We start from the raw sequence: 11947 nt of genomic DNA on the forward strand, positions 1-11947 counted from the left end.
TGGCTTAGAAGGGGACTGTACGGAATATATATTAAGCAGAAAATAGGAATACCTCTATTTTTTCTGATGTGTTAGTTTTACTCCTTAGGTATCTTAAAGTTTGAATCTTAATGTGTATTTTTATGTCACACAAACTCTTTCAGCCAGTGTTGTGTTCCAAGTGAGTTCTCCATAGGAAGGGTTGATTGCGTAGATGCTGGTTCTTTTTTTTTTAATCTTTATTGATTTTAGAGAGAGAGGAAGGAAGAGGGAGAGAGAGAGATAGAAACATTGATGAGAAAGAAACATCTGTTGGCCGCCTCCTGCATGCCCCCCACTAGGGATCTGGCCCACGACCTGGGCATGTGCCCTGACCAGGAATCGAACTGGCGACCTCTTGGTGCACTGAGCCACACTGGCCGGGTGGATGCTGGTTCTGACATGTCAAGGACCAGGCAGCATTTAGACCTTTCCTGCCTCTTTGCCAAATTTCCTTACCTTCTTTATCCACTTATTTTTCTAATTCTTCTTCAAAACTCAGTAGCTATAGACATTGGGAGACTGAGTCACCAGCAACACTTTTGACCAATGCATAAAAACAATTTTAACGGCATGGAAAAATGCTCATTAAATAATGTTGATTAGTGATGTCAGAATGTAAAACTATTTCCTGGCAAGACTGTTCATTTGCCAGCCAGTCCAATCTTCCACCCTGTTGCACGGACCCACCAGAACCCAGAAGAAGAGCGCAGAGCTCTGATTGCTGAGGGACGGATCGTCGACGAATCTGGCCTAAGGCGAGTCAGTTATACTTTCTCTCTCAATGGAATTTTTTTCTACTTTCTCTTTAAATTTTTTTGTTTTTAAATTTCCATACAGTAAAGTCATTCTTTTTAGTATACAATTCTATAAGTTTTGACAAATCCATACAGCCAAGTCACCACCACTACAATCAAGCTACAGAACATTTTCATCATCCTTACCACCCTAAAAAAGTTCCCTTTAAGATACTCGTTTGGAGCCCAAAGATGTCTTCACCCCTTACTCCTGGCAACCACAGATTTGTTCTACATTCTTATAGTTCTGGCTTTCTGAGAATGCTATATAAGCAGAATCATGGTATGTCACCCTATGAATCTGGCTTATTTCACTTAACACAATGCATTTCATATTCATTCATCTTGTTACATGTATCATTCACTCATTCCATTTTGTTACTAAGTAGCATTCCATTGTATGGATGGACCACAATCGGTTTATGCATTCTTAGTTGAGGAACAATTTGGTTGTTTCCAGTTTGGGGAAATTATGAGTAAAGCTGCTACGATCATTTTGGTAGAGATTTTTGTTTTCTTTTACTTGGGTAGATATTGAGAAGTGGAATTCCAGAATCATATGGCTGCACTCACTTTGCATTCTCATCAGCATGGTATGAGGTATCCAGGAGGTATAAATCTTTCACAGGTTTTTTAAACCTTTTTAATAGGTGTGTAATGATATCTCATTGTGGTTTTGACTTACATTTCTCTACTAATTGATATTGCTGAGCATCTTTTCAGGTGTTTTTCATGTGTATATACTGATTGGTACAGTATCTTCACAACTTATGCCTATATTCTAATTGTGGTGTTTGTTTCTTTATCACTATATTTTGAGAATTTTTAAAATATATTCTGGATACAAATCTTTGTAGGTATATGTTTTGCAGATATTTTCTCCCAGTGTGTAGCTTGTCTTTTCATTTTCTTAACAGTGTCTTTTGCAGAAAATAATTTTAATATTGGTGATGTCCTAATTTATCAACTTATTTTCTTTTATGAATTGTGTTTTTGGTATCATACCTAAGTGCTCTTTACTTAACCCAAGGTCATGAAGATTTTTCTCCTGTGAGTTCTTCTAAAAGTTTTATATTTTACCTTATATCTATGATCCATTTCTAGTTATTTTATGTAAGATGTGTCTTACTGGAATTTGAACTAAGAGGCCCAGAGTAAGTAGTCAGTTGCTGGCAGTCTTCTCAATGAACGTTTCTGATGTGAATTTGGGAATGGCTACGATGCTGGACCAAACACAGGCTTAATAAGAGAAACAAGCAGAAATGAGAGAGACTATGTGACCTCTGAGAGGTAGTAACTATAACCTAGGATGTTGAATTTCCCATACTTCCTCTGAGACCCCTCTCTCCTTTTTGTCTAGTCTGTGGATGCCCAAGATTGCCTCTGACCCCTAAAGGATCCCTTACCTTGTGGCCTGAGTAGCCTCAGCGGGTTTCTGATCTTTGCCAACTGATGAACTTTGACAGGAACAACTCTGCACTCAGTACGATGATCTTAACTGTGTGTGTGTGTGTGTGTGTGTGTGTGTGTGTGTGTGTAACTTTAAATGGTACAACTCTCAAGTGCATGGAGAAAAAATTGTAATTTCTTTCTTCTGTGGATGCTCTGTTCCACCTCTCTAGCACCCAGATGTCACTGGCTGAGAAAATATCAACTAAATGTCCCATCAGATTTAACATTTGTCTGCTCTTAAAAATTAAACTCCTTCTTAAACTACTATTGGAATAAATGCGAATCTCTCAGATAACCTCCTACTCCCTCTTCTTCTCTGCAAAAAGTGCAAATGATTGTAAGGCTGGGGGGCAGGGGGTGCTCACAGACTCACTGCAAAAGAGGCAGATTCCCCCTGACCCTTGGCCTTCCGGGCCTCAGGAGCAATGACCTCACTGCCGGATGCTACCAGCCCTGGTGTCGGTCAAAGCATGTCCCTGGAGCTGGTGAAGATGGTGGCCTGGTCTCTCTCAGCTTGGACAACCTGGGGTTCTAGACCCCTCTCAGGTCTAACGACTCCCACTGAGTCCCAGCTTGAGCTGTCGGCCCTACATCTGCGTCAGAGGCTCCTTGTCACAACTATCGTAACCCCGTTTGACAATTTCCACACTTACTTTACATTACTCCTGGGTCCTGCTTTGTAACGTTGGAACCAAGGACAGCTCCAGAGAACCCTCAGGATCTCTGCCTGAGCTTGCTGTACCTGGTTCATTTTGCTGTAGATTCATTTCTGATTGATCTGAGTGAGCCTGGCGATCTCCTCCCGTGCCCCCAAATGGACCTCAGAAGGGGGAGGTGGGCAAGGCCCCTGTTGCTGCCAGCCTCACTTTCAACTCACCTCATTTCTCTCTCCTACTTGTCTTTTCCTCTTTCCCCCAAACAACCCGGGGCTGGGAGAAAGTCACAGTCTTCTTGTGGCCCCCCACCAAGGAACTCTTTACGATCTCGGTCATTAAGTGTGGACTTTGATATACTAAATTAAGGAGACAAAGAAATTCAGATATGTCATTCTCAAAGCGATATCCCGCTTTGCAAGACTACTGACTTGCTGCACAACCCTATTCTCGAATTGGCAAGTTGAGCATTATCTCACTTTTCCTGTCAGCGTTCAGGGCAGAGGGATAGGTGACGCCCCAGGCAGAGTGGGACAAGGTCAAGTGCTTCAGAAAACCAAGGAAACCACATCGAACCATTTAAAACGATTATTACACCACATCCCCCTTACAGCACCACACACACACACACACACACACACACACACACTGAACAGACTGGCCCTTCCTGTTTCCAATTTAAAACTCATCTCAGCACAGACTTCTAAAACTACAAACCTACTCCCACCAAGGCCTTGAAATGTTATGTCTGCATTGAAAGTATTTTGAAGAGGAGACAAAGTGGGGATTGTATTTCATGACACATAAGAAAACATCCTTTCTTTTTTCTTCATCTGCCAATCTCCCGTGTGCTGGCACGACAGCTACTTCCCCACGTCTCCCGTCTTTCTCAAATTCTAGCCAGTGCTCTGTCGCTCAGGGCTGTCTTCTCGCTCTCGGGACCCCTCGCCTGTGTCTAACGGTCCGGAGTGTAATTGGGAGGGCACGTGCTCATGGAACTCCACTCGGCCCTCCTTGGCTCCGCCCCCCAGTCTCTTCCTCTCCCACTAACCCAAACACTAAGGGCCTGGAGCCCATCACGGTGTCTTCTTCGGACAGTTGAGGAAAGACAGCAAGCTAACATGTTAAACTATTAAAATCTTTGCCCAATTGTGCATATACTTGGGCACATGCATGCACACACACACACACACATACACACACACACACACATGCTCATGCAGGAGTAAATACACATATGGAAAATTCCTAAGGAAAACACATCAAATTATTGATTGCGGTCATATCTGGATGGTAGGATTATAGCTATTTCCTTCTTTATGGATTTGGGAATTTTTATAAAATTCAATGCTGTGCATTTATTCCTTCCATAGTAAGAAAAAAAAATCAAAGACTTACAAAACTCACCTGAAGACGTACTTTTTCTGAGAAACATGCTCTATTAACCTCCCCCACCTGAATTCCTAGAAATGAAATCAATGTATTAAACACTCAACTAGTACAGATTGAGACTAGCTGCACGGCCATCTCCACGCAGGGTGTGAGGATACAACGCCCAACCAGTCCAGTACCCAGAGAGGATATTTAAAACATTTAGCAATCCGTATGGCCCACGTAACAACTACACAGAATGGCCCCAGGCCGAAGTGCCGGCGCCTGTCTCGAGCCCCCTGCACACCTTCAGTTGCTGGGGCGCCTGGGGCAGAAGGACACACTGAGGCCATTCACCAACCGGAACGGGACTGTTTCAACATCCTACCCCCTGGATCAGTCGTGCCTGCGCGTCAGCTGCTTGTCAGCCCTGCTCCCATTCAGCTCTTACCTGAGGTGATGACTTCACAGGGGTGTCACTGTGATGGAAGAAAGCAAAGGTGCTGTAGTGACTCCAAACATCTGTCCTAGGCGCCTCTTCTCCTGGTCCCATCTCCACGTGACCAGATCTATCACAGTCCTCGTCGTAGCAGACCGTTATCCTCGCTTTACGTGCCTCTCTTCCCACCAGATTCCAACATTCTAACAGCCTTGAACATGTATTCTTTATCCCAGGGCCTACTGGTACAGAGCCTGGCACATGCCAGCCACTCAATAAACAGTTGTTGAATGAATGAACTTCTAAGATTATGGTTCCTCACCTTGAAAAAGGAAACAGTTCTGCCAAATGGGGTCCTCTGGGGAATAACACAAAGAATTCTAGATGAGAAACCTTTGCTTAGATACAGCAGCCTGTTGACACTTGCTTGGGAAGGAGTAATGGTGCTGAGAGAGGCATCAGAAGGCCGCAAGGACGGCGGGGAGAGAGTCAGGAAGAAGTCAGGGGAGCAAGGAAAGAGAAACAAAGCAAAAAATGTGCTCATTATTGTGCCCAGAACCACCATTCCCCTGCAAAGCCACAGCCGGGGGCCAGGGGCAGGACCTGCTAAAACACACACACACACACACACACACACACACACACACGTGTACCAAAGTGAAGGTAAGTTTTAAATTCCCAGCGTCATAGTGAAGTCTAAGAGCAGATCTGGACACAAACAGGGAGCCCAGCTGCTTGATTATTCAAGGACATATTCCATGTCCCTAGGGTGGGGGGAGGGGCTGCACCTAGGAGCTATGCCCGGCCACACTCCCAAGGTTGGCACCAGAGCTCCAGGCCCTCATGTGCTTTCCATCCTGAGTGTCCTGCTCAGCCCTCTGAAATGCTGTGCGTGTGTCCTGCCTCCCGGAACCCGCGAGGGGAGCACCCTCATTAAAATGGATGAGAACTGCCAGGTTCCAGGACTGAAGTTCTTCCCACGAAATACTGGCATTTCTAAGTGTGTAGCTAAGAACTGTTCTTCAGAAAGTCCACCTATGCTGATTTCCAACGTGGGTGGCGACATTCCATTCAGAAGCCTGTCACTGTGATCATGCTTGGACTGCAACCTCCCTGCAGTGAGCTGAAACCAGTCAATGGCTCACTCTGGAGAGCCACCTGGCACCCTTTACGCTTGTGGATTCTCAGTCAGAGCACTTTCCAGTTGCAAGAGGGGTGGAGAGCAACCAAAACACCTGCCATGTCACAAATCCAGTATCATCTTACTATCGAAGTCATCAAGTGCAATTACCTAGGCCCTCCCTCATTATTTTAATCAACAGATCTAATTCCCAGAAGGATTTGCGGTGGGAAAATAAATAAAACCATGTATAAAAAACAAATCAATGGTGAGACACAATGGGAAAGTACCTTCTCAATATTCTCCTTAATGGCTTCCCTAAAGCTTCCCTCTCCTGATTCTCATCCTCTCTCTTTCTGGACTCTTCTTCTGTCTTCTCATCTCCTTCATCCTAAATATAAGCTTCCCTAAGACCTCTGAAGTTTGGATTCATTAGCTATAAAATGAGCTCTGTACCACCTTTTACTCAGGTTGCAATGAGAAGTGACTGCTGAGATGCATGTGTCTCTCCCACGAGGTCCCAGATGCAGAGCGGGAGTCTGGCCAACGCCACCATCTCTCTTTCCTGTTCTTTTTCTTCCCCAGAGTTCAGGGGAAAGAGAGGTTTCTTTCTCCAGTATTCATCCTTATACAGAACGGAGACTTACATTTCTGGCTTGGCTTTTCATATGAGGCCAAAATCAATTTAGCTGCCTTCAGCTAAAATTGAACATAACCCCTCAAACCCACACTTACACAAGAACACAAAAATCTCACCCACACATCATCTCACTATGCAGAGCCTCCTTTGCCCAGGCCTCATAGTGAATTCCCGTTTGATTTCTCTCTCTCTCCCCTGTGCTTTCCCAAGCCCTGATGCTTACATTTGGCATGCGGTGGACTCTCCCTCCTATTAACTTAGATCTCGTCCTCTCTCCACGACCACCACATGCTCTTGAGGGCTACCTGTTTCCTATACCTGACTGCCAGGTACATCCTCCTCACACCCTTCGGCAGAATGACCACACCTCAAGTGTCAGAAATGTCTTCCTTCTGTCAATAACATCAAATCCCCATCCAGCTTTTACAGCTGTTCTCTCCCAATCAGTCCTGTGCACTCTTCCAGGTCCCTAAATCTGACCTGGACTTAAAGGCACAGCAAAGCTTTGGCTTACACTGTCTCTCTGGGAGCACCCTCCTTCCACTGGCCTGTCCATTCAAAACACGCATGTTCTTCCAGCACCAAATTCTCAGCAAGTTCTTCCAAGGCAACATCTCAGAATGGGATTTCCTTTTCTCTGGAGCCCTTGATGCTCACCAACTGTCACACATCACATTTGTTCAGGTGTCAGTGTAGTCCTAGTCTCAAATCCCAGAATATAAAATACAAATACAAACACATATATGTCTTCTAAATCTAATTCAGATCAATGTTTTATTTCTATTCCCCATAGTGCCTTGCACACTTGATACAGATGACAGGCATTCAGTAAACCCATGATGAACCTCTGAATCCATTGCCAGCTGCGAGCTGGTTCAGACAACGGTTAGATACAGTGTTTCTCAGTTTAGGACTTGCAGGCTGCAGGTGGGTGAGATGAACTCAGGAACAGCCCTGTAACACTGACTCCCACGTGAGAGTTACTCTGTTTTCAATCCTCTCTCAGTCTTTCCAAATAAATCAAGGAGAAGTTTTTAGTTTGGCACCATACACCCTTTCCACCTCTCTAAAACTAACAACTCCTTTTTGAGACAAAAGGAACAGGCCTTAAGCTTAGATCCTTTTTAGACTTGAGAGTCTAAAAACCATTGTTTTGTCTTCTCAGTTTCTGTGTTGAGTCTCCTATTTATGGCACATGACCTCCTGTTTCCTTTTAGAATACATTTATTTAAAGAAAAAAGTAAATCAACTTCTTCCTTTTTTTTTTTTTTTAAGATTTAGCAGATTCTGGGAAAGTGTGTCCACAGATGACTCAAGTGTGGAACGCATTGCTCTAAAAGATACTCTTGCTGAAATTCTTTGTTTCTGAGGCCTGGTGGTGGTGACCTTTGACCTGGAGCCTTGAACATAATGGATTGAAATCGCACCCTCCCATCCCCCAAACTGTCTCACTTTGCAGAGGCCCCTTTGCCCAGGGCCTCGCAAGGTGAAGTCTTGTTTCACTTCTCTCTAGTTCTGAGGAAAGATGGGGAACAAAAAGGAGCTGTCTGGACAGTGAGCCTGAAAAAGGGACCTGAGCTGCTTCTTTTTTTTTTTTCCACCTCACCCGAGGATACTTTTGCATTCATCTTCAGATAGAGTGGGAAGGAGAGAGGGAGGAAGAGAGAGAAACATCGATGTGAGAGAGACACATCAAGTGGCTGCCACCCAAATGACCCCAACCGGGGCCGAGGACAAACTACAACTAAGGTATGTGCCCTTAGTGGGAACCGAACCCGAGACTCTCTGGTCCACGGGCCAATGCTCTAACCACTGAGCCAAACTGGCCAGGGCAGACCTGAGCTTCTTAAACATGCAAGGCCCCTGTATTATACCTCCAATTGCAGAGCAAGCCTCCCATGCCCTGGCTCACAGACAGCTCTTCTGCACAACGCCTCAGGTCATTACCCTTATTTCTCCCAAGTGAAGACTCTCAGGAGTGGAAGGGGCAAGCCACGTGACTCATTCTAGACCCAACGTCACCCAAAGATGTGAACGCGACTCACCAGATCCAAGCTCATTAGTATCTATTTATCTTTGAGCTGTGTATAAAGTATAGACAACAGCCACAGTTTGGTGCTCAAAAATGTTTGCAGAAACTAATCTAAAATTAGTTTAGTTTTATTGGTAACAAAAGAATTCCTGGGGAAATTGGACCAGGGAAATCACATGACACAGTGACAGGATGTACCTAAGAAATACTATACTGAAATTCCTCTGTTATCTGTTAATATCAATTGCCAGGCACTCTATCTGATGAGGATAAACAAGTGACCCTGATCTTTCAATTGTTCCATTCTAGAAGAGATAAGATCAAATAAGAGATTCCTCTTTATGGAACAGCAGACTCTCATTTTTGCAGTAAACAAAACAGTACATCAGGTAAACCCTGTTATCAGTCGATAAGGATCCAGGAGAGATTGATGGTTGAGGTTAGATTTCCAAGAGATGTACTCCAAAAAGAACTTGTAGGAGAAAAAATAACAGATGTAGAGAGAAAGATTGCTCCAAACGTGAGGAATGAGACCCACAAGGAAGCAGGGTTAGGTCAGGAGTAAATGAAGAGGATTATGGCAACAAAGCTAAGAAGCAAGTCGTCCAAACTGGCTGTCTTCAGGTCAAGATTATAGGAGCTAAGACACAACACTGTAAATCATTTAAACAGTAGCATAAAAAGTTGCTTATTTAATGCATTTATTTATCTAATTAATATGTAAAGATATATCAAAATTGGTACAGACTTCATTCTTTAAACCAACCTTTCAGACTTTGTATTTGTGGAAGACTCTAGGAGCTCTCTAAAAATAAGGCCAGTAGAACCCTTGGTGGTAGTCTTGTCTGGTGTCCCAAAAGCTGGGTAACCCCACTGCCATGGACAAAACAGTCGGGGCAGAAGTAGACGGTCACCAGTTACTCTGATATTTTGCATTTTATATTTTTAATAAAAACTTCACTTATGACTCTTGGAAAATATATTCACATACTACATGTGACTATGTAAGGGACAAATCAAAATCTTATTTAAAATAAGGCCATGGAAACCGACCAAGGCTAAGTCTTCGTCTTTCTTCGTGCACATGCAGACCTATTTCAGACAATGTGGATCTGTTCAGATTTCACAATTGTTGATTTTGCAGGTGGAGGTGACCTGGAAGACCCTGTTGCCTAAAAAAGCCGAGACCCCTTCCAGTTTCCGAGTCAGCCGGGGCTCAGCCATCCGGGCGAGGGCGCTCCAGATCAGCCACATGACCTTGAGCCAAGTTCTTAGCCTTTCTGAGCTTCCCTGGGAAATAACACAGCTGACTGCACCCACCTTCTGGGGCTCTTTGGAGGACAGGATGACACACCGCGAGTGAAGCCTGCGGCAGTGCCTGGCACAGAGGATGGGCTCAAAGCCCGCGAGCTGCCGTGACCAGTGTCACCTACACCAGCCGGGCCGCCTTGGCAGAGTTCAATGAACCAAGCTCCGACCGCTAGCAAGGGGCAGAGGTGGGGTTCGCAGGCGTGCCCCTGAATTCTCACCCCGAGCTCCTTCCACTTAACCACAGCTGGCCCTGATGTTTCATCCGGGGTTGCGGACCACATTTGCAAGAGATTGATTAACGTGCTAATCCCCGCAGCTTCTGCTCAGCCTCACGTCGACTGCGCAGGGAAGCCGCAGGAACTGTGGGACGTCAGATGAAATCGCATTTGAACGGGGTCTTTAAGCCAGTTAGAGAAATTCCTCTTGTGTTCCATTAGTTTAATTATGACACAGTGAAACAGACTCTGAGCAATTTCAGACCCGGGAACACTGGCCCGCAGAGACGCGGGCCTGGCGGCGCGCCCCACCCCGTCCCTCAGCCAGGTGTCAAGCGGCGCACCGGCTCGGCACACAGGCCGCTTTGTTAGGATACCTCCGAAAGCCAGCCAAGTGGCAAATGTGGACATCTGTGCTAGACTGTGGCTGTCCTGTTTTCTCAGTCTAATCTGTCAAGATAACCATTTCCCCATTCTCTTAAACAAACACAGACTTCCTTGTTTAAACACTATAACAGTTCTAACAGAACACACAGCTTTTAATCATTCTGTGTTAAGTACACTGGCAAGAGTCTGAGAAAAGAATCAAAACATCTTAAATGTAAACTGGCTGATTGCGCTGCTGCTTTGCAAATCCCGGGAAACAGTGAGAAACCTGAAATTCCAGTTCAGAGGGCTATAGCATTGTAGGAGAAACTAGAGTGAGTTTTTACATTATCATTGAATCAGAAGTGCAATTGTGAAAACAGTTCAGCTTCTAAAGCAAAAAAATATATATATATAATTTAAAATTTTGGATCATGTTTTCTATTTTTCTTCTGCAAAAAGCTGCAAGTTTGGCGAATGTAAGTTCATTGCTGCAATCGTTCTGTGTTTGTTTATAAAGGCGACAGCGACGCTTGAGCAGCATGTGTCCCCAGGGAAGCTGGTGCTGAGGCAGCTAGGGGGCGGAGCCACTGCGCGAACTCCCTCTGGGAAGCCCTTCCGTCTGGGCCCCAGCACAGTACCGCGCTGCTCTCCACCAATGAGGCGTTCTGGGTCATTTCCTAATATTTGAGAATTGACACGTGAAGGGGGGCGGGGGGGGGGGGTCGTTCACGGTGGAACGAGCAGGAATGTTGGCAATGCCGAAGTTTGGGATGTGCTCCTTCAGCCTTGATTTCACTTGCAAACTATCCAAACGCACCTTGAAATGCAAGGAAAGGAAAACTTCCCTAAAGCCCTGACATGTTTCCCACTTAGAGGAAAATGGTGGTTAAATAATCCAAACTCTACATAGTCCCTGCCTAGAGCAGTTCAAGTACAGACTGCGAGATCAGACCAATTTAAGGTTACATTGTGGGTCAGTGACTGAGTCAGGTGACTTCAGACAAGTTAATGAGCCTCTTGGAGCCTTAGTTTCTTTATCTGTGAAATAGAGATAAGAGTATCTTAGAGTACTTAAGAAGATTAAAGAGATATGTTTGCAATGGCAAGTGTTTAATAAAGTTAGTAGTTATTAAGCAAAGTATCCACTAACACCTATCATAATTGAATAATACTCTGACTGCCAGGGGAGGGGCGACCGGATGAAAGAAGTTGAAGGGATTAGCCAAAGAACAAATATACATAACCCGCAGATACAGACGAGGAGTGGTGATGGCCAGAGGGAAGGGAAGGTGTGTGTGTGGGGGGGGGGGGGGGGCGGGCGGCAAGGACATCTCTGATAGTGTAAACAATAAAAATAAAGTTGAGAAATACTCTACCATAAAATTCAAGTTAATAGAGTTTATAGAGCCCTGGCCGGTTTGGCTCAGCGGTTGGAGCGTTGGCCTGCGGTACAGAGAGACCCGGGTTCGGTTCCCGCTAAGGGCACGTACCTCGGTTGCAGTTTGTCCCCGGCCCTGGTTGGTGGTGAGG

Source organism: Molossus molossus, unplaced genomic scaffold (genome assembly GCF_014108415.1).
Source record: "Molossus molossus isolate mMolMol1 unplaced genomic scaffold, mMolMol1.p scaffold_m16_p_3, whole genome shotgun sequence".
Lineage (NCBI taxonomy): Eukaryota > Metazoa > Chordata > Mammalia > Chiroptera > Molossidae > Molossus > Molossus molossus.